At 42.1% G+C, this 24,490-nt stretch overlaps 1 protein-coding gene and 1 non-coding gene across 2 annotated transcripts in view; both read left to right on the forward strand.

The window, feature by feature from the left end:
• The window catches only part of LOC136884113 (locomotion-related protein Hikaru genki), a 376,982-nt gene that overhangs the window by 150,736 nt on the left and 201,756 nt on the right, over positions 1 to 24,490 (forward strand). The gene's annotated exons all lie outside the window — the stretch shown is intronic.
• LOC136884579 (5S ribosomal RNA) lies at positions 14,587 to 14,705 on the forward strand. The gene has a single exon (XR_010861379.2). It is a non-coding gene; the product is annotated as a 5S ribosomal RNA (ribosomal RNA).

A 24,490-nucleotide genomic window follows, 5' to 3' on the forward strand; every position in this document is an offset into this window, starting at 1 on the left:
GATGTGTCAGTTTCTAGTAGATCCCAAAGATAGTCATCAATTCTGTGACAATACTGAAAATCCTCAACTTGTTTCCAGTCATTTGACCAGGTCAGGAATGGAATGATGCAGCCCCGTCTAGCGGTGAAGATAGACATTGTGCCGGCTGCCGAAGCCTGTCACACTCCTCTGGTCAAATGATTAAATTACTGACAGATGAAATGTTATTGGAGAAAGTTGCTGGAATGAAAGATGACATGGAAAACCGAGGTACCTTGAGAAACATCCACAGTTCTATCCTTTCAGGCAAGCAACTCAATTTTGAACACATCCTAGGGATATATGAGATATTAATTGAGTTAAATAGAATATAATAAAGTATGAGAATATATTATTTATTTATTCCTAAAAATGGTAATCCTATTCTTAATTATCGTTATCGGGTCGATTAGATTAGCAGTTTACCTTTATTGGACTACTACGAGCGCTAATGTGAGCGCTAATATAAGATTAAATAAAAGAGAAAACGAGTGAAAAACAAGTGATTTTAGGCTGTTTTTCCGGAACTGCATTTAAGCCGGAAGTGATTTTAGAAATTTTTGTTTGATAGAGATATCCAAGGCTCACGATTTGAAATATTTTCGGGTCCTTTAACTTTTGGCATAATTGAGGACGTTAGTCAATTTTACGTTTTTCGTTGTACTGGGACCTCTACTTTTTCTGTTGAGAAACTTTTTCAACATTAAACGCTTTGTCTAGCACAAATTTCACATGGGGGTGACCGGGATTTGAACCACGGAATTCAGAGGTGAGAGGCCGATGCACTGCCACCTGAGCCACGGAGTCTCTTCTATCACAATATTACCGGCAGAAAAATAAACTGAATATGCCTCACTAAAGGCTACGTTTCTTCAATGCCATATGCACGCAAGAAAATGGAATCGACAAAGTTTCGTATTATTAGAGTTACTCTACAAGGTACTGCAATGGTACCAGATAACAATATTTATTACTCTATCAGTTACGGTTGCTAAGCTGTGTTTATGTAGAGCCAAAGGTTTGAACATTTCAGAAGAATGCTGAAATTCGGAGAGCAGGTTTCCGTTGCGTAAAGTTTGCCAGTCGGACATCAGTGTTGAACGTCATTAACATGCACTTCCCATTGCAGACCTCATTTTCTTACCACGTGTGGTAAGAAACCAGAGATGTTATTAAAGTCACGTAATGTCTTGCCTCGTGATGGATAATTTAATTCTTCTGTCTGCTCTGAGTGCGGCTCCAGTCATGACCTGTGATTGATGAGAACTTCAGGTATTTGAACCCGTTTAAAGGTGAAGTATGCCGTCTATTTGCGAGTCAGTTGGTTAGTTAGGTAGTTAATTTATCTTGTTGTTGTCATCTTTGGTCGCCGCTGTACTTACTACTTCGTTTTAAAGTTAAATATTTAATCCCAGTTCTAAACTTCATCGACTGATCATTCTAAAAGTATAGGAAGTTCAATTTTAAAGTTTATTTTCTATGGGATTGGGGCTGCATCGTCCGACTCGTTGGCTGAATGGTCAGCGTACTGGCCTTCGGTTCAGAGTGTCCCGGGTTCGATTCCCCGCAGGGTCTGGGATTTAATAGCTTCTGATTAATTCTTCTGTCTCGGGGACTGGGTGTTTGTGTCCATCCAAACACACTCCTCTTCATATTCAGACAACATGCCACACTGCCAACCATCACAGAAACACGCAATAGTGATTACATCCCTCCATATAGGCTTGGCGACGGGAAGGGCATCCGGCCGTAAAACAGGGCCAAAATCCACATGTGCGACGCAGGTGTGGTAAAAGCGGTAGTAAAAGAAGAAGAAGAAGAAGAAGAAGAAGAAGAAGAAGAAGAAGAAGACTGGAGCTGGATCGCTGTCTGTGCAAGAGTGTGGACTAGAGCTGTACACGCAGTTATTAAGAGTATTTATTTCAGTTATAGATTTTCTTCTTCTAGATTTTCTTCTACTGTGTAGAACGTGAAAGACCTTCGTTGTCTTAATGCTTTGATTTGTTTTGAAGAAGTGGAGAAAGTTCTGTAGTCCTACATCCAGGTAAAAACCTCTGACCGGGCGAGTTGGCCGTGCGCGTAGAGGCGCACGGCTGTGAGCTTGCATCCGGGAGATAGTAGGTTCGAATCCCACTATCGGCAGCCCTGAAAATGGTATTCCGTGGTTTCCCCATTTCCACACCAGGCAAATGCTGTGGCTGTACCTTAATTAAGGCCACGGCCGCTTCCTTCCAACTCCTAGGCCTTTCCTATCCCATCGTCGCCATAAGACCTATCTGTGTCGGTGCGACGTAAAACCCCTAGCAAAAAAAAAAACCTCTGATTTGGACAGGAACCGAACCTGAAATCTGGAGTTTCCCGTTAAGAGGGAGGCTCTGTAACCCTATGCAGTAGGGCTGGCGAAGAACAGGGAGAAATACACTCATATTCATAAAAAAATTGAACACCTTGAAAGACCAGAGATAGGAAGTTCATCTTCACAGGTCACATTCATTAGTATGTTCTGCAGGAACGATCAGCATTTCAGTCTCCTAGGTTCAGCATGTGCCCTATTGCCTAGTAGGCACTGGGTCCTCCATGGGTACTGATAACTTGTTCCATGCGTGATGGCATCGTCACGTATAAGGCACGAATGGCTTCCTGGGCTATAGCCATCCATCCTGCATTCACCTGGTTCCACAATTTATCTTTGGTGGTTGGCATTGGATCACAGCGCCGCTGCCATCCTTTCACCATCTCTCACACATTTTCGTTTGGCGACAAGTCTGGTGATCGTGCGGGCCAGGGCAACAGTCTGGCGTCCTGTGTCAGCAAGAAGGCATGTGTTCGTGCAGGAAAATGTGGTCGCGCATTGCTCTGCTGAAATATGGCGTCTGGGGTGTCGTGCAGAAAGGGTTTGGCTGCGGGTTGCAGGATGTCATTCACGTAGGCTAAACTGGTCTCAGTGGCCTGGACATGCACCGACTTTGATTTGTGGTTGTACCCAATAGCACTCAATACTATAAGGCCTTGAGTTGGCGCTGTATGTCTTTTGCGAATACAGTCAATGTAATGCCTATCCTCCTGTCTGTGGCGAACTACAATGCGGCCATCATTTTCAAACAAATAGAACCTCGATTCGTCTTTTTTTTAATATGCTATTTTTTTGGGGCGTCGACCTATGAAGATCTTTTGCCCCTGCTTGCACCATATGTGAGCAACCTGCGTGTATTATGTAAATGGCGGAAGGGTAAAGTGTTGAATGTGAGGAAAGGAACGTTCGATTCGTCCTAAAATACTATCTGCTGCAATTCCTGTCCTCAGTGACGTCGTTCCGTACACTATTGCAGTCCAGCATGTTTATGCACATTAGTCAAAGGTAGGCGGAGAAGTGGACGACGCGCCGGTAACCCAGACCGCAATAAACTGCGACGGACTGTCACTCCTGATAGTGTACGATGAGTTACACGATTCCACTGTTGCGCCAGAGCTGAGGATGACACAGAGCTGTCCTACAATGCCATTCAGATGAGGAGTAGATCTTCTCGGGGGTTGGTCTGGGTGGTACAACAAGACCCATCTCGTCGTGTTCTACGGCCTTCTGTGAACCATTCTGTACACACCCGTTGCACTGCCGATACACTTCGTCTCACACGAGCAGCAATTTTTCGGATGGATGCATCACGTTCTCACATGCCAATAACGCGTCCTCTTTCAAACTCACTCATTTAACGGTACGGTTCTCGCATACGTCTGCGAGGCATGCTGCACGTCTGCTCAAGTCACACTGATCCATTACCTTCGGTTTATAGCGACAACGAGAGCCGCATACACATTTCACCAGTCAGTGTGGTAGTACGCGAGTTATCGATGTGAACCTTGAACGTGAGGGCCGACTTGGTTCAAATGCTTATCATTTTTTCAGAACATACCAATGCACATGTTATCTGAATGTCGTCCACATGAAAGATCAATGAAACGGTAGATGGACTCCATCACAGAAGTCATGCGGGCTGCGGAACTCAGGCCAGAGGACGCAGAAGCTCGAGTAAAATGCAAGAAACGTAGCAAGACAGCCGACCACGCGCAATCGGAAATAGGCTTTGAAATACGACGGAGAAAATTTACTCTATGGTTGTTTTCAGAGAAGACCTAGATTATGTGTGTGCTGACATTAAAACAGTGGCTATATCACAAACAGCATGCGCTGTGCTGATAAAACGGTAGTGTTAGTCACAACAAGTGATGAACCACATCCTGGAAGACAGTGAGCTTTATGGAATGTTCGTAAACGCTTTCAAGACCAAACTACTCGTGTTTTTAAAGCGCAAAAAACGGTCTCGCTTGCGAATCAACAACAAGATCATGGATCAGGTGTTGTCTTTGTAATAAACTCTTATGAATGAGCAATGTCAGCATAAGAAATTCATTTTATCCATGACTGAACATGCCAGAAATGCATTCTTCATCATGAGACCATCTTTACTAATCGAAATATCAGCATTCAACTCCTATTTCCCATGATATGTTGTAACATTTTCGCTGTTTTTCTCTATAGTTTCGAAATATGGAAGCTCAATCTATTATCGGAAAAGTCTCTTAATATCCTGCGTAAAAAGGATAACGAATCAGGAAGTTCTTAAATATAAATTTTAAAAATAGTACAATGAAAATATTTGTCCAGTCCGTCAAGCCATTCTACGGGACCGATTTACTTCATTTTCCTTTTATTCTCTTTGGAATTGCCTGCAGAGTAGCCATGGAGTATTGATAGGTCTCTACGTTTAGTGAACATTAAGTAATTCTGATATCAATTATTGCCTATGTGTGTGTTTGTTCCAACATTTCCCCGAAATCCATGGAGCAACTTCAACAAAACTTCGTACACATACGACTTGCTTTCTAGAATAAATATTTTTAAGGTAAGACACCCCCAGAACACCAAGAATTAGGGTTGGCATTGTAGAGGGTGTGACATGTAAAAATAATCTAAAACCACCAATGTAAATTTACAATCAATAGTTCTCGCGGTCAACGGGATAAATGACACTCTGGATACCGTTTAATTCAGCCTCCATCCACATAGGGGTAGGAATGGGTTATTTTCTCCACAACGGGTTTCAGAGTCTATGCTCCATTGTCAGGCCAATCTGGACTATAACTTTTAATACAAATTGTGCCTGGTAACCTTTTAATATTCATAAAAAAAGTGATTCACATTCACGGACAAGACCTGGATAGAAAATGGATAACCATGTTGTATGCAGATTTATGATTTTTAAAAATAAAACGCCAAAAATGTTTAGTGTTGGAACCACACGTTCCGGGATCGAAAGGCTGATTGGTGACGGTCCCAATGAAGGCTGTAATAGTGTATATTGTATCTATAGTGCGACGCGTAACTACATACAGCTATCATTTAGGTGTATTGGTTACTTAAAAGTTTCACAGACGACCAGGACTGCCACAAGGACAAAGTTTAACGCAAAATAAAATAATCTAAATCTAAATATTATAATTAAATACAAATCAATATTTCAACTTCAATATCAACGACACAATGAAGAAATTTACAAGAATTAACTTCAGACACATTTAACAGGTAATACAAATAGTAAAAGTAAAGATTAATAGGTGCCCGGGCAGAACCGGGTACTACTGCTAGCTTGAATGAATAAATGTAAAGAAAATACCTTCCAATGGTCATCAAATACAGTAAATCAGACACACCATGACGGGCGAATGTTTTAAACTTCTCCAAACGGGAAAGATTGAAGGAAGATCTTTCGGAATATGAAGGAATTCCTGATGTAGGCTTAAAGACTCGGGCAGTTGTTTCGTACGAGTCTCTTCCTATATCTTCGAAACAGCTGCTGAATGCGTAATGGACTTCTGTTCGATCGCCATCCTTGGAAGACAAAAGGTGTCCGAACAAGCACTGTCGGACACAGTCAATATAATACGTCCACTTATAATTTACATTCATTCCTCGCGTACGTACATGCGAGGAAGTCGAATGCAAACTTTGAAAAGAGACTTGGCAACAATTCAGTACCAGCAGCCCATATGGGTGCAGACATCTAGGCGCAATTTTACTGTCATCTGTTTCTTTCTCGCGGTCATTTGATGGTCGACGTTAGCACGCATTGCACAAGGCTGCCAGCTTTTGAACTTACGAACTAGTGGCACATTGTTTGGTCAAAACTTGCTGGTCTCGATTGTTTAGATCCGGCTAGTGAGAAAACCGTTGGTCTGGATTGATTAGGTCCGACTAGTGATAAAACCATTGGTCTGGATTGGTTAGGTCCAGTGACAAAGCCTTTGGTCTGGATTGGTTAGGTCCGGTTAGTGACAAAACCATTCCTCTGGATAGCTTAGGTCTGGTTAGTGATAAAACCATTGGTCTGGATTGGTTAGGTCCAGTGACAAAGCCTTTGGTCTGGATTGGTTAGGTCCGGTTAGTGGCAAAACCATTGCTCTGGATAGCTTAGATCCGGTTAGTGACAAAGCCATTGATCTGGATTGGTTAGGTCCGGTAACAAAGCGTTTGGTCTGGATTGGTTGGGTCAGGTTTGTGACAAAAGCATTGGTCTTGATGGGTTGGATCTGGATTGATTAGGTCCAATTGGTGACAAAACAATTGGTCTGGATTGGTTATATCCAGCTAGTGACAAAGCCATTGGTGTGGACTGGTTAGGTCCAGTTAGTGGCAACATCATTGGTCTGGATTGGTTAGCTACAGCCAGTGACAGAACCATTGGTGTGGATTGGTTAGGTCCAGTTAGTGACAAAAAACATTGGTCTAGACTGGTTAGGTCCAGCTAGTGACAAAACCATTGATGGACTGGTTAAGTCTATCTAATTACAAAGCCATTGTTCTGGTTTGGTTAGGTCCGGCTAGTGACAAAACAATTGGTCTGGATTGGTTAGGTCCAGCTAGTGACAAAGCCATTGCTCTGGATTGGTCGGGTCCGGCTAGTACAAAGTCATTGCTATGGATTGGTTAGTTCCGTCTAATGACCAAACCACTGGTCTGGTTTGGTTAGGTCCGGTTAGTGACAAAACCATTGGTCTGCATTTGTTAGGTCCGGCTATTGATAAAACCATTGGTCTGGATTGGATACATTCGGTTAGTGACAAAACCATAGCTCTGGATTGGTTAGGTGCGGCTAGTGTCAGAACCATTGATCTGGATTGGTTTGGTGCGGGTAGTGTCAAAACCATTGGTCTGGATTGGATACATTCGGTTAGTGACAAAACCATAACTCTGGATTGGTTACGTGCGGCTAGTGTCAAAACCATTGATCTGGATTGGTTAAGTCTGGCTAGTGACAAAACAGTTGCTCTGGATTGGTTGTGTCCGGCTAGTGACAGAACCAATTGACTGTGAAGAAGCAAAGGGGGCTGGGGGCGTAAGGACGTAGGTTACGGTAGCGAAGCGGCTTTCGGTCTCTAGCATTCTGTACCGCTATTACAGTTTTCATCTACTTGCGTTTATATTGTGCGTGGCTTGGTTGATATTTGTTTTAATAGCTTGGAGTGAGGTCATATCCGATTATATCGCTGCAAAAAGAAATGCAAGTTCATGTTTCAGCAATGGAGAATGACGCGTGCTAAACGAAATTAACTTATACAATCGATGTACTTCTGCACGGTTGGCAGGTGTGTCCCTGGCTAGTGCAATGAACACATTACTCCTCTACAAGGTATTCAACGTAAGATTTCTACTATTTAAAATCCATTACAATGCTATGAAACGTAAGCTGCACTTACTGAATTCCTACAGAAGAATTTATTTCCGAATGATTACATTTTATAATGGCACTTTGTATTGGACATCTGGTGTAAAACTAGCTGAGATTTGGTCGACACCAACTTTCCAATATTTTAATCGATAATCAGTGAGGGGTGATTGTGTCTGTCATTCACCATCGTCTGTGTACAACACATTCCTGACGCTTAGATTTTGTCAAGCGTGCTGACCGGCGTTTTACAGTTTCACGTTTCAGTGCAGCCTTTCAAATCCCTCACTCTGCTCCCAGCCCACACACACGCACAGCGGGGACATACAAAATACACGACACGCAATCTATTCTGCACTCTAAAAGGTTCAGAATTATTTTCTATTACAGAGAATATATTTTTCTGGAGGCAATTTTGTAGTAGTTGTAAAGAGTAGGAATGGAAATACGTGAACATGGAGGAAGTATTCTCGTTTGTGAAAACTGTTCCACCGTGAAGGAGTCATGACATGAGAAACAAATTTATTTTCCATGTTACGAACTGCTCGCACTTCTGCTCAGAGACCGAATACAGGATTAATTTAGGTTTGAAGGAATACCGATACAGTAAAACCTGCCTTCAGTGGAACTTTTACGAACCGGGAAACTGTCCAAATAGGAAATTTTTCCGGTTCCGTGAATTCCTGTAAGTTTACCTGTATTTAGCGGAAGCTGCCTGACGCGGAAACGGAAGAAAATTTTTCTACAATAACAGAAAAAAATTTGAATTCCCTTCCTAACACTTTTAAGCACATATGTATTCCGAATAGACCTAACAAGGGAAGGGCGCGTACCGGAAAATCGCCGATCTTACGTAAATAATGCACACATGTTAAATGAGCCAAGAGTAACATAATGGCCAGAATACTTCTTTCGGAAATTAACTTGTGCGAATACAGAAAGCGATAAAATTCGTATGCTTGAATAGATGATGATGATGATGATGATGATGGTGATGCTTGTTGTTTAAAGGGGCCTAACATCTAGGTCATCGGCTCCTAATGGTAGGAAATGAGCCAAAATATAATGACAATTTAAAAGTCCAAAACTCATCCACTGACCAGAATTCAAAACGTGATGGTGGAGAATGAAGGGATAAATACTAATTTAAAATAACCAGCGGATACAACTCAAAATATTGAGAGTTAAAAATAATTACAAAATTACAAATTACTAGAATTCAAAACAAAGAGACAATGAACAATGATTATGAACTTCAAACAATCAGTGGATTCGACCCACAATGCCCCGCCTTCCCAGAAACTATTTTAAAACAATAGTAACTTAATACTGACCAGGGCGCTGCTTCCAAAGCACAATCCTGAATCAACGATGCTTGTTATCTAACGGGGTCCATCCGGACGAGTTGGCAGTGCAGTTAGGGGCGCGCATCCGGGAGATAGTGGGTTCAAGCCACACTGTTGCCAGCCCTGCAGATGGTTTTCAGTGGTTTCCCATTTTCACACCAGGCAAATTAAGACTGTACCTTAATTAAAGCCACGGCCGCTTCCTCCCCATTCCTAGGCCTTTCCCATCCCATTTTTGCCATAAGAGCTGTGTCCGAGCGACGTAAAGCCAATAAAAAGGGTGGAGGTCCCAAATCCAAGTCAACGGTCCCTCATAATGGCACTATCCCTAGGAAAGGAAGAACCGGGGTATTTCGCATTTAGTGGTACTAATCATGAGTAACGTAGACTTACGGTGTTCCGCACATTGTGGTACTACTCACAGGTAATGTAATATGCATATGTAACGCAAACCCATGGTGTTCCTTACATATGTGTATTAATCACAGGGACTCATACTCCCATGGTGTTCCTCTCACAGTGGGTACTAATCACAGGCAACGTCCAAACCCGTGGTGTTTCTCAAAACTGTACTAATCAGAGGCAACGTAAGCCCGTGGTGTTCCGCATATAGTGCTTCTAATCACGGGTACTGTAAAATCTATACTGATTCACCCTCTATTGCCACTATTCACAAACCTATTGTGTACCTAACATAGTGGTATTACTCGCAAGTAACGAAGAACCATGATGTTCCTCGCGTGATGGTACAAATTACAGATAGTCTCATGGTTCTAATTCAATCATGCCTTGGTCATCCCTTCTAGTCGCCTCTTACGACAGGCGGTGGATACCGTGGGTGTATTCTGCGTCTGCGTCCCCCACCCACAAGGTGTATGCTTGAATTAGCGCGCTCCGCTACGCAAGCCGCGACTACTCCATACCTTATCGCAACTCGCACAGCCCAACAGCTGATTTGAGGCCGCACTTACATATGCTTATAGTCGTTGTATGGGACTAGTGGTTGTTTGTTTAATGGCAATCAACATAGGTAATGTTATTTTACGTTGAGAAAAATGGAGCGTGTGATATTGAGCCGCCTATCTTCGTTTCGTTAGGTGTGGTTGGTGTAGAACCGCTATGTACTTTCAACAGACCAATCACGAGCATCATTTTTGCAGAAGCTATAAGGAGTATCTTGCTTTAGTCTGTAACGTTCCTTGTTATACTGGTTAACTTTTGTTTTCACTATAACAATCTTATCCTACTAGGGGACCCGTGTGAGAAATCTCGCATGTTCATAAAGTATCTGGTGGAGTTGCGCCCTGGTGAGCTACTGGTGAAGTAAGGAATGCACAAATCAGTACAATATTAGACAGTCTTACTTACCACTTAATGTAATCTTTGATTTTTTTAACATTTATGGTATCCACTTGAACGGAAGGAAATGCAAGTGCATTATTATATTGACGAATGTTCCGGAAGTAACTTTTTGCTTCACTATCATTCTTTTCTTAAATGATAATTACGGCATATTATAATGACGTAAAACAGGCTTCCCAGCGGCCAAAATGTGAAGTGGACAGCAATGATAGCGCGTATTTCCCTACAGCAACAGTATTTGCAAATCGCACACTTCGTACAGTTCTTTAAACTCATTTAAAAAAGGAGTGATAGATTTTTATTTAACGAGAGTGCAATTCGTCACTGATAATTTTTCTTCCCTTTCTTTTGAATGCTCACTTGTCACGATCGGTTACTTGTGAGCACCGCAAAAGTGATCTATACTACTGAAATAATATATAGGATTGCCATTATTACCCCAAAATCAATGCAGTAAAGTATTTTTGTTAATGGTGCTACAATAGTTGCACGGCGTTGAATACTTTACGTGTGTTTTGTCATGCAGTTGACGGTATCACTCTTAGGAGTACTGAAGAAGCCTGCGAAAAGTAATTTCTTGTTGGTGAAGCTTGGTGATCAGCGCGTAAAATTTGTTTTGATTTGAAAGATACAGTGCAATGTTTAGTGTTGCGAAATTCTCTCTCTCTCTCTCTCTCTCTCTCTCTCTCTCTCTCCGCTATTTTGCTTTACGTCGCACCGACACAGAGAGGTTTTATGGCGACGATGGGACGGGAAAGGACTAGGAATGGGAAGGAAGCGGCCGTGGCCTTAATTAAGGTACGGCTCCAGCATTTGCCTGGTGTGAAGATGGGAAACCACGGAAAACCATCTTCAGGGCTTCCAACAGTGGGGTTTGAACCCACTATTTCCCGGATGCGAGCTCACAGCTGCGCGCTCCTAACCGCACGGCCAACTTGCTCGGTGTTGCGAAATTCAATCTTCGTTTTGTAGACCTTCGTTTTCAATAACAAATGTACCCATTTTCTCTGGAACTACACACTTGATACACAGGCTATGTAAACAATGTAACACATGTTCTAGCAAGGAAATTACAAAATATATCAGTTTATGGACTTTGGAGTTTAATATACTGTATATGTAATGTTTTTAAGTTTTCAACTTGAAAATGTCACTTATTTTTAAAAGATTGAAATATGCATGTTATTAAAAACACCTTGCAGGCATTAAATAATCACGTTCTTAGAAATCACTAATGAATATAATAAGGTCCAGGACCTCGGCGTTGCTAAGAGAAAGGTACATCAATATGACCAACATTCAAATTTGAAAAAGAAAACTTTACATGAAAAATATTTTTTCGTTCATTGATTAATGCTTATAGCTACGAACAATGCATTTTAAATCAGTGTAAAATTTTATGATTCTAACACAAATATTGTCTATGCTACAGAGATATTAGAAAATCAAAGCATTTTTTTGCACGTCTCCCCTTAAAACAATAAGGACCACAACTTTGAACACTGCCCTCACGCGTTCCCATGTCTGCCCGGGGCTCCTTAGCACTCAAACACTGCATCGGAGTGGACAAGCTTACTAGTAAGTCAAAAGCAGTTAGATACACATTTCCACTCGTGACAAAATACGTCATCAAAGAATCGGCGGGCTTTCAACTTCATGGTGAAATGTTCATGTTTATTAGGGTAGCCTTCACGACTGTTCCATTGTTTCAAAACATTGCCGCTAGGGGACTGTGGTTGACAGCTCTCAATGACCCTTAAAGCTAGCCATTGTTCGTCATCAACCAAGCGAACTCGAGTGGACATACATTGCACGGAAACAGACCATAAAAACCTCTGGCGTTATTATTCTCTAACATTCAGTCTTTCTCCCAATAAAATGATTATATTTCCACGCAATTTATTACCACAATATACATTTTTTTCAAAATAATCCACTGGATTTTTACGGTATGTTATTTAGTTTTATTTACCACCGACGAACCGTACTTCTGGCTACTTTCTATGTTCAACATTGCGAAATTCAATCCCGGCACAGTTGTAGTCCTGGCGTTTATTGTTTTCAGACAGGGGTTCCCAAAGCTGATCGTATAACCCCATGAGGGTGGTAGGATTACGTGGTGGGATACTAAAAAGATAGATGGCACCAGGGAAGGCACTGAAGATGTAATGCTCATTTGTTAAGTGCTGCTGTATGATTATTTTTAAATAATATTATTGGCTATACGTCCCACTAACTACTTTCACGGATTTCTTAGACGCCGAGATGCCGGAATTTTGTCCCACGGGAGTTCCTTTACGTGCCAGTGAATCCACCGACACGAGGCTGACTTATATGAGCACCTTAACATAACAACGAACTGAGCCAGGATCGATCCTGCCAAGTTGGGGTCAGAAGGACAGGACATTAACCGTCTGAGCCAGTGATCCCCGGATTCTCCTTCTTCTTCTTCTTCTTCTTCTTCTTCTTCTTCTTCTTCTCCTTCTTATTTCTTATGATTACTCCTATCTTTTAGACCGTAAACCAATATACTGTAGACTTCATAAATATTCCAAATTGTATTTGTGATTTAGTAAGTAAGCTGATACGTTTATAGGCTACTTTTATCAGTTGGTTCTATTTCATTTGAAATAAATGTAATGTTAATTATTTTTTTGCTAGGGACTTTACGTCGCACCGACACAGATAGGTTTTATGGCGACGATGGGATAGGAAAGGCCTAGGAGTTGGAAGGAGGCGGCCGGGGCCTTAATTAATTTGCCTGGTGTGAAAATGGGAAACCACGGAAAACCATCTTCAGTGCTGCCGACAGTGGGATTCGAACAATGTAATGTTTAACTGTAGTTCGTATTCAATAAAATTCATAAAACATGAAAAAAATATAAGTATGCATTAAAAACGTTAAAATAAAATGAAAGAGAAAAGAAACATAGCAAATTAATGATTTTATAAGAGAAATACAGGTGTTAGATTCCACCTAACAACGCGAATGATCGCGTGACTTGCCGATGCGCGAGCGATCGCGGTTTAAATACGATCTTTGGGATGTCTGCGGATAAGCATTTGGATTTGAAACCGTCGGTGGATCAGGATAACATTGTCAAGGAAGAGTTGGTCATAAATTTGAAATCGGCGTTTGAAAGTTCCTTTGTTTATTTTATCAGCCGCTGCGATATTTAATATAATAGGATACTTATTTTCGTATCGTCCGCCTCTGTGGTGTAGTGGTTAGCGTGATTAGCTGCCACCCCCGGAGGCCCGGGTTCGATTCCCGGCTCTGCCACGAAATTTGAAAAGTGGTACGAGGGCTGGAACGGGGTCCATTCAGCCTCGGGAGGTCAACTGAGTAGAGGTGGGTTCGATTCCCACCTCAGCCATCCTGGAAGTGGTTTTTAGGGGTTTCTCACTTCTCCTCCAGGCGAATGCCGGGATGGTACCTAACTTAAGGCCACGGCCGCTTCCTTCCCTCTTCCTTGCCTATCCCTTCCAATCTTCCCATCCCTTCACAAGGCCCCTGTTCAGCACAGCAGGTGAGGCCGCCTGGGCGAGGTACTGGTCATCCTCCCCAGTTGTATCCCCGACCAAGAGTCTGAAGCTCCAGGACACTGCCCTTGAGGCGGTAGAGGTGGGATCCCTCGCTAAGTCCGAGGGAAAAACCGAACCTGGAGGGTAAACAGATGATGACTTATTTTCGTATCTCCATTTTATATAGTATTCACTGTGCGTAATACTGTCATTTTTCCTTGAAGAATGCGGAGAATAGCTCCCAATGTTCCATCCGTGCTAGCTTCATTGTAGCCATGAACATAGTAAAACGTCGGCAGCCCTTCGTGGATGGTGAATTAGCTTAACAATGTATTGTATCCTGTTCGGAAGTTTCGTTCCCGTCCACAGTGAAACTATTTGAGTTGATAAGCCGCCCCCATCAAACAATATCTCGGCGAGTACAAGAGCTTGGTTGCAAACATAATGGAACAATTAGGCCAATAGTTCGCTAATTTTCACCAGTACTCTCTGGCCTTGGATCAATGAACAGGGATTACTGACATGGCCGAGTTAGTTATTTTCATCAAAGGTGTAGAGGAAAGCTTTACTGCTAGAAAAGTATTACTGGAGATTATTTCTCTGAAATACGCAAAGCCAACGGCCATACCATGTTGAATACACCGGTTCTCGGCCGATCACCGCAGTTAAGCAACATTGGGCGTGGTCAGTACTTGGATGGGTGACCGCTTGGGAACACCACGTGCCGTTGGCTCAATTTTGAGCCGATGACCTCGATGTTAGGCCCCTTTAAACAACAAGCATCATCATCATCATCATCGAAATACGCAAAAACCGGACAAGATATATTTAACCCTAAACCGGTCGCGCTGGTGAATTTTGTTCACGAACCTGCGTATTTCATCCGTAGTTTTTAGTTCCTAAGTGCTACAGCCGTCGCGTTGCTAGTACCTTCCGGCGAAGTCTTATCGATACTCTCAGTGTAGCAGTATCTGTTCAGGAAGTTGTACGTGTCACGCTATTCGACCTTGACTCGCACTTGCCGTCATTTGGTGAACTTTCTTCAGCATGCGCCTGGAAATGTAAGTAAAATTGTATCTTAGACGTTCTTGAAGTTTCGTTATTTTAACATGTAGACCATAGAGGAAACAAAAGTAACTACATATTTTTATTGTGGGGTGAAGACTGTGACGGATGAAGACATACAAACGCTGTTACAGGAATTATCTGATGAGGAGGAAGGATCTGAGGGAGCTGAAGTTTGTGATTTTTCTGATGGTGAAGATGAAGTGGTAAATTATTCAGACATTGCTCATGTCAGTGAGAGTGAACAAGAAGGAGATGTAGGCGTAGTTGATAGCTATGAACACGATGAACAAGGGAGGGATTTTTTCTCTGGGAAATATGAAACAATGTTGTGCACCACTAACTTTTCAACGGCTACCTCTAGGATTGAAGAATCATTCGTTTCAACTCATGAATGAGTGGGTGGTTGGATATCCGAGCAGTGTTATCCCCATACCATCAGGAAGGAACATCAGAAGAAATAAAAGGCCCATCGAAGAGAGGCCGATGTACTCACTGTGAGTGGAAACAAAATTAAGTCACCACAATGAAGTGTAGTCAGTGTCATAACTTTGTGTGTAAAGCACACTCTAAAAGATGCATTCGATGTGTTAAGGTTGGAGAAGAATGATAATGATTAATGATGACTGTTAGAAGTGTTTCATTTTAAATTCTCATGATTTAAGTATTCATCCGTTTCAATTTTATTTTCAGTGTTCAACCAATGAACAGTTTTAGCATATTTCTTTTATTATATGTATGTACTGTCACTTGTAATTTGTGTTGTAATTATTTTGTCTAAGGATTACAAAGCACATAAGGAATAACAATATCAGTCGTGTAAGAGTTAGTACATATTAACCTGTTGCTAAGACAAAGAAAATAACCGAGCTCGATAGCTGCAGTCGCTTAAGTGCGGCCAGTATCCAGTAATCGGGAGATAGTAGGTTCTAGCCCCACTGTCGGCAGCCCTGAAGATGATCTTCCAAGGTTTCCCATTTTTACACCAGGCAAATGCCGAGGCTGTACCTTAATTAAGGCCACGGCCGCTTCCTTCCAATTCCTAGGCCATTCCTATCCCATCGTCGCCATAAGACATATCTGTGTCGGTGCGACGTAAAGCAAAATAGCATAAAAAGAAAAATGAATGGTGAACGAAATTCACCACGCGCCCGGCAATGTAACATATATAGGCGCGCCCGGTTTAGGGTTAATGCCGTTGAAGTGTCGATCCAAGACATGGAACTTGCTTTCGACAAAATGAATGGATGTAAGATTAAAGCATTTCAGTCCGCCAGAAATATATAAATACATAAAACCCAGAACACCTTGAACGACTAGAGATAGGAAGTTCATATTCACAGAACCTGTGCATTAGTATGTCAGTGTGACTTGTGCAGACGTGCAGCATGCCTCGCAGCCGTGTGTAAGAACCATACGGTCAAATGAGTGAGCTTGAATAAGGCGCATTATTGGCATGAGAGAACGTGATGAATCCATCCGGGAAATTGCTGCTCGTGTCGACGAAGTGTGTCGGCAGTGCAATGGGTGTGTATAGAATGGTTCACAGAAGGCCGTAGAACACGACGGGATGGGTCTGGTCGCACCACCCAGAGAAGATCGACACCTCATCGAAATGGCATTGCAGGACAGATCTGTGTTCTCCTCGAATCTGGCGCAACAGTGGATCAGTGCAACACATCGTACACTATCAGGAGTGACAGTCCGTCGCCGTTTATTATGGCATGGGTTACCGGCCTGTCATCCACTTCTTCGCCTACATTTAACTAATGTGCTTGAACATCCTAGACTGCAACGGTGTATGGAACGACGTCAGTGGGAACAGGAATGATGACAGATGTTGTTTCCGGACGATTCCATGTCCTGTTTGTTTGAAAATGATGGCCGCATTTTGGTTCACCCCAGACAGGGGGAGAGGCATCATATTGTCTGCATTCGTACAAGATATACAGCGCCACCACAAGGCCTTATGGTGTGGGGTGCTTTTGGGTACAGCCACATACCACACTTGGTGAACGTCCAGGGCACTGTGACCAGTGTGACCTACGTGAGTGACATCTTACGATACCCTTTCTACACGACACCCCAGACGCCATATTTTAGCAGGACAATGCGCGACCACATGTTGCTGCCTTCTTGTCCTGGCACACCCGATCACCGGACTAGTCGCCAACGGAAAATGTGTGGGATATGGTGAAATGACGGGTGCGGCGCTGTGACCCAGTGCTAACTACCAAAGATGAACTGTGGAACCAGGCGAATGCAACATGGATGACTAAATCTCAGGACGCCATTCGCGCCTTTTACGTGTCGATGCCATCAGGCATGGAACAAGTTATCAGTACCTATGGACGACCCAGTGCCTCCTGGCAACGGGACACATGCTGAACAGAGGTGAATGAGATGCTAATCGTTTCTGCAGACCATACTAATGAATATGTCCTGTGAAGATGAACTTGCTAACGGTAGTCCTTTCAAGGTGTTATGTTTTTATGAACATGGTAAGGTAAGGGTGTATTCTGCCCAAAGGCAGGTCTGAACCTCCGCAGAGGTGTACCTGAGCCGGAGTTTACGTACGGCAGGGTGGCCAGTTCCTTTCCGTTCCTCCATTCCCTTACCCCCAACAACAGCGCGTGACAACCCATCCAAATATTGACCACGCCCAATGTTGCTTAACTTCGGAGATCTCACGGGATCCGGTGTTTCAACACGGCTACGGCCGTTAGCTTATGAACATGAGACTACATATTTAAACACTATAACATACCTGTAAAATAATTTGCACTATTAAACAAATAATACCGAGCTCAATAGCTGCAGTCGTTTAAGTGCGGCCAATATCCAGTATTCGGGAGATCGTGGGTTCGAACCCCACTCTTGGCAGCCCTGAAGATGGTTTTCCGTGGTTTCCCATTTTCACACCAGGTAAATGCTTGGGCTGTACCTTAATTAAGGCCACGGCCGCTTCCTTCCCACTCCTAGCCCCTTCCTGCCTCAGCGTTGCCATAAGACCTATCTGTGTCGGTGCAACGTAAAGCAAATAACCAAAAAACCCAAATAATGACATATTTCGTTTTACGGGAACATCCTTTGATTCTTTAAACTTTAAATCATGCGCTTATATGTAGAATACTGTATACGTTGCGTAAGCCTGTCATTAACTGTGAATTGGTGATGTTATGAACAAGTACGAACAAATAATATTTATTTTAGTTCTCTACTGCCACCTTCGTAATTTTGAGAAATTGTTCTGTGCGTTTCTAAGCTGTTAATCGTCCGTTGCCTTAAGCAAGTGCGTTTGGACTGAAGCCAGTTTCCTTGCTCTAGTCTCCGTAGCTATGAGTGCTGGGTTAGGGGGACCTCTGTAGGCAATGACTCTGTTCCATGGTTAGGGAAGAGGAAGTGATGGCGGCGGGGGGGGGGGGCAGAACCTTGTGGGCATTGACTCTGTTCAAAAAAAAATCATGTGGTGTCGCTACCGACGTGGCCGCTGCGATGTTTTAGTAATACTGTTATTGTTTTTACGTTCCACTAAGTAAATTTTTATGGTTTTCGCATACACCGAGATGCCGAAATTGTGTCCCTCAGGAGTTCTTTTACGAGCTAGTAAATCTACCGACGTGAGAGTGAAGTATCTGAGCAGTTTCAAATATGAGTTCCACCGGACTCAGCCAGGAACGAACTCGCTTGAGATACTCAGCCTGGCGCAATATTGTCAGCTGGTCATGGCTTTTCTGGAAGACTCAGGAGGAAGCTGAACTAGATTCAGCTATCCCCAGTTACATTCCTGTAATCTCTTTAGCACCACGAACAATTATGTGCGGAAATGTTAGGTCAATTTAAACAGGTTGTAGACATCGATGCGTGAAGTTTTTTGGGAGGACGGGACTTGACAACGGACGATTCAAATAGTTCTTACCTTATTTAGACGCTGCGTCCGGAGATATTCCTTTTTTTGCCAAGTGAGATGGCTAGGGTTTGCTGAAGTTTTTCGCCGTCATCTAGGTAACAGGACTTTATTAGAAATGAAAGGTTTTCCGGAGCTACTTTTATCAGAAAATTCAGTAGAAAGTTGAGCTGGCGTTCCTTGACTGTCACAACGTTCCATTTGAATGCCTTAAATCTAAATTTACAAGGCAACAATATGTCGATTGACACCACGTGAGACAGACATAAGCTTTTCGAATGTAAATTCTGATGTAGAGAAAAACAACCTTGATTATTTCCATTCTCTGAATTCTCTTGACTTGTCAAGATTATTGTACTGCTCTTGTAAAGCTACACGATTAATATAACGATCGATTTAAATAAATGGTGGATATGGCATCTGATTTGGAGGATTTCGTTATATCCTTTCCAATATCTGCTTACAAAGACCAAGCAAATCGCAATTCTAGCTCGCTAAACTTCAGGTATTCCAATTACAGCGGAGACCTCATTAAGTTTTATCAGAGCCTGAATCAACATCAATTTCCTTGTCTTCATTCACTAACCATGTTAATAATTGCAATGTTTGGCAGCACCACGTGTGTGAACTATTATTTCGTTAAATAAATTTGTACATATCGATGGCGTACAGACCAATTTGCGTAACACTCAACACCTTCCTTTAATGCAAAAAAAAAAAAAGAAAAAAAAAAAGAAAAAAATATGTTGGTGTAATCCCACACATGGCAAGCTCAACTTGGCGTAACCAAATAGTTGTAACCCACAGCAGGTTGTACTAGTCAATTGGCGTAAGTCATTATACTTGCGACAGCCAAGTTTCGCGATCTCACAAGCCCGCGTAAGCCAGCTGGCGTAGCACAGTGTTTGTCAATGTTTTGATGAGTGTGTCTGATTTATTTGTTACTAAAATTAACTTCATAATTCATTAATAGTATTTTTGTCATACACTATACAAATACTTATTAGTATACGACGGTAATTCAGTCCCGTCGTGAATCTGAGTGTTACTTCTGTGAAGGTAATTTATTTAAACAAATCAGGATAGAAAAGTTGATTTTATTATAGTTTTCTTACTATTAATGATCATTCTTTCACATAATAAATAACTTACCGTTGTTATTAATATTTATTCCAATTAGTGTAGTCCAAAATATACATTGTTGTTGTTGTATCCATCTCAGTCAACCACGAACCTACTACGCTTGCGTAGGAGGGGGAAATGTGATACTCCCACGTGGTGCGTCCCAGGTGGCGGATAGGGGGGGGTCCTAACCGGCTTGCTGGCGGACTTGAGGGAAATAAAATATCTCTCGCGGACCAAACACACTACACCCTGCGGGTGGGGGACGCACATGTAGAACACACCCGCGGTATCCCCTGCCTGTCGTAAGAGGCGACTAAAAGGGGCGACCAAGGGGGATTGAATTAGAACCATGAAACTACTTTTGATTCGTACCATCATGGGGGGAAAATCATGGGTTGCCTGTACTTGCGAGTAGTACCACTAAATTAGATACGAAATAGGTTTGTTATTCGTAGCAGTAAAGAGGCTGGCCTGGGGGTTTCCAGTACCCATGCGTCGTATCCACGTGAGCAACACCTCGGGTCTGGGCGTAGCCTGTGATTGGTGCCCACTATGTGAGGAACACACGGGAATACCGGCGCCCGTGATTAGTACATCTAGGTGAGGAGCCTCATCGGTTTGCGTTAGCTGTGAGCGGCGCCATTGTGTGAGAAACACCATAGGTCTGCGTTCCCTGTACGAAGTTCAATACTTGTGAGTAGTACCACCTTGTGTGGAACACCGTGAGTCTTCGCTACTTTTGATTAGTGATAAATACCATGCTTCTACTTTACTCGCGACATATACCATTCTGTGGGGCTTTAGACGTGAATTTTGCACCCCTATAGACATCAAGCATCATTGTGCTTTATAAGTGGTCCCTTGGTCAGTAATAATATTATTTACGGTCTTGTTTGAGTCTGATCCACTGTTTTTTTTGTTTGTCATTTGTTTTTTTTTGTTGAGTTCATGTACATCCATTCATTCTTCATGACATTTTTTATTTTATTTTGGTCAGTGGATCAATTTGAACGTTTTGTTATTTCATTTCGTACCATCAGGGGCCGATGACCTCGATATCAGGCCCCTTTAAACAACAAGCATCATTATCATGATCATCATCATTATCTCAGTCAAATGGCGAAACCCTCAAATTTCACGTTATTGACTTCATTTCAAGAAACGGTATGATACCACACCTTATATTCACGTAGACTACAATATTAGATACATTATAGAATTGAAATAAACAAGAATTAAGAAAGATCAATGCCTCAAGTGAGGTTCAAACTGTTTTTCCTCTCTTTTGAAAAATTTGCCTTTTGTGGTTCACGTCAATTGTCTTGTACACCGTCGATATTTAAATCGAGCTCTTGTTTGTTAGACTTGTCACTTGAAACTACTTAGTGAATTTATTTCATCAAACACTGTCAAGAGTCCAGTCAATAAACCTTAATAGAAGAGAATAGACTACGGGGAATGATTGTACCTCAAATTTGTTTTATCTAGAGTTTAACACGTTCGGAGCCATTTTTTTTCAAATTTGTTCTGTGGGCCAATAATTTATTTTTATCCTCTGCAAGCCGACACCTATTCCATCGCGGCCTAACAGGAAATCCATAACTAGTAACCAGTGTCAGCTATGGTGTTCGATGCGTCAAGAGGACACTCTGGAGATAAAACTGATAGTTTGCTCATTTAGACGAAAACAAATTTATGTCTTGAAAGGATTAAATTTCATCTTTCTTGTCATGAAGTTGTTCTAGTCAATTCAACCTGATTTTTACTTTCATAATACTTTGTTTGCCGGTCTGCTCATATCAGAAATGGGCTTCCGAATTACTTTTCCCGAAAAATTCCAATTTTCATATTGAATCCCATTTTCCTCCTATAATATCGTGCCAGCTTTAACAAAACTGTATGGTGTAGGTATCAAAATCATTTTAGGAAACTTATGTATGGAATTTTTGTTTGGAAGGTTTTTTCATGCAGTAGGGTTCTTTAAATCTAACATTTTTGTACATAAAATTTCCACAAATATAAATAGAATATATCTCAGAAAATAATAATAATAATAATAATAATAATAATAATAATAATAATAATAATAATAATAATAATAATAATAATAACAAAGCCATTGAAATTAGATGCCAAAGGATGGAAATTGCATATCGACTAATCCAAGATAACAAAAATATATCTCCAAGCACACAAAACTACCTGTAAGGCATTAAAATAGAGTCATCAAACCAGAACGGTTTTATGGATCAGAAACGCTAATTTTGAACAGAAAAGCAGAATTTGAAAACGTTGAGAAAAAGGAACACAAAATCTTAAGAACAATTCTAGGACCAAAACTCAGCGACGTACAATACCGAGTTAGGGGCAAACAGGAAATCAAACAATATACAAATATTCACTGTGACATTAGAAAACGCAGGGATATTACAAGAATGCGTCCAGACAGACTTTCCAAGTCGAATTCTATGAAAAAGGGAATAAAGCAAAAACATACCCAATGAAATGGATTGGCGAAATCAAAACCGATTTGAAACAGGCAGAAATTACACCAGCAGATATCCGAAACAGGGTAATCTTCAGATCCAATATTCACAGATGGCAAGATGAACAATACTAAAGAAGAAGACTAGAACAACCTCGTGTGAAAACAGAAAAGAAGCCCACAGTAAAATAATGAATAAATATGGGCACAAAGGAAGCCAAATGCACGCCTTTAAGTACTTTCCGTAGTTCTAAACGGCTTATTCGCATATAGGCTATATAATGCGACGTAATATTGACGTTATGTCACACTGACCAGTTTTACGATTTTCGGAGACGCTGAGATGCCTCAATTTTATCCAACAGAAGTTATTTTATGTGCTAGTAAATCTACCAAAACGAGGCTGACGTATTTGAGCATCTTCAGAAGATATCTACCGGACAGAGCCAGGATCGAATCTGTCAAGTTGGTGTCAGAAGACCAGTACTCTATCGTCTGAGCCACTTAGCCCGTAATTCTCTTCCGCTCCCGATGGTATTCGATTTACAAAGCCTAGGGAGTCTTTCATTTTCATACCTGACGTTCTTGAGACGTCCTGCTTTTTCTCTCTTGATTGTTATTGACAGAGAATTGTTATACAGTTGTAAATCCTCTTAACGCATTCATTTCATGAGCAGTAGGCAGTAATAATCGAACATTAAATAATAAAAGCTTAGCGCAATCATCATCATCATCATCATCATCATCATCATCATCATCATCATCATATGCAGTTTGTAGCTGGTAGCTAGGTTTGCTTGGAACATAAGCCTCTTCATCTCCTCTTGTCTTCCCTGTCTTCCCACTACTTCTTTCTCGTCTCTCTTACCCAGTCCTCTCTTTTTCTCTATACACACTCTTCTACTTCGTTCATCCACCTGTCTCTTGGTCTTCCTCTTTGTCATTTTCCTGTTATCTCCATTTCGTGCATCCCCCTGGATATCATTTTTTCTGTCATTCTCTTCATGTGTCCATACCACCTACTGCAGGGCCTCTCAGGATGCATGCGCCTGGTGCATGCACTGTGCACGATGCAAAAGGTGACTTCACTTGGTTGACCAGAGTGCAGACCCCCACTCCTCGATTTGGAGTAATAGCGCTGTCTCTCTCTTTCCCCACGCCTGTCTCGCTCGCTCCCCCTGTCTCCCTCTTCCTCACTTGCTCCGTAGCGCTCCAAATCCGAGCCGAGTTGAGACGAGTTGAGCCGAGCTTAGCCGAGTAGCCCAGAGACGAAGCGATGGTCCGAGCCGAGCCGAGCCGAGCAGGACCGATTCACAGTGCACGGAGCTCTTGCGCCTCTACTGTAAGGCTAGATGCCTCTATCCTGTTCTGTAGTGGCACTTCTTTTACTACTTCTCTAACCGTTTCATTTCTCACCCGTTCTTGCCACTACTATCCTGCTTCTCAGGAATTTCATTTCACTTGTCTGTATCCTGATCACAGCTCTCTGCCTCATTACCCAAGTTTCTGCTGCATAGTACGTCCTGCATATCACTAGTTTGATTCTCTGTGTAACATCCTTGCTCCAAACCAGGCTTCTGACACTTTCCAGGAACGCTCCTGCTTGTCTTCCACGTTCGATTATTTCCTGATCATTTCTTCCACTTTCCTCAATGATACATCTTTGAAACTCTCTAGCTTCCTAAACTGTTCCCCTCCAAGCATTAACCCTCTCGTAGTCTCTCCTTTCCTCTACTTGTGACCACTATTTCCCTTCATTGGCAGTAAATTTCATTTCATATTGCTCCACCTCATATTCCCTTGCATCTAACTGTTCCTGGATATCCTCTTCCTTTACTCCCCATATCTGCCAATACCACCGCTTGCATTTTTCCCCCCCAAATTTCCCTGCCACTTTTATCATTACCTCGTCCATTACTTTAGTGAAGAGCAAAGA

The sequence above is a fragment of the Anabrus simplex genome, chromosome 12 (assembly GCF_040414725.1).
Source record: "Anabrus simplex isolate iqAnaSimp1 chromosome 12, ASM4041472v1, whole genome shotgun sequence".
NCBI lineage: Eukaryota > Metazoa > Arthropoda > Insecta > Orthoptera > Tettigoniidae > Anabrus > Anabrus simplex.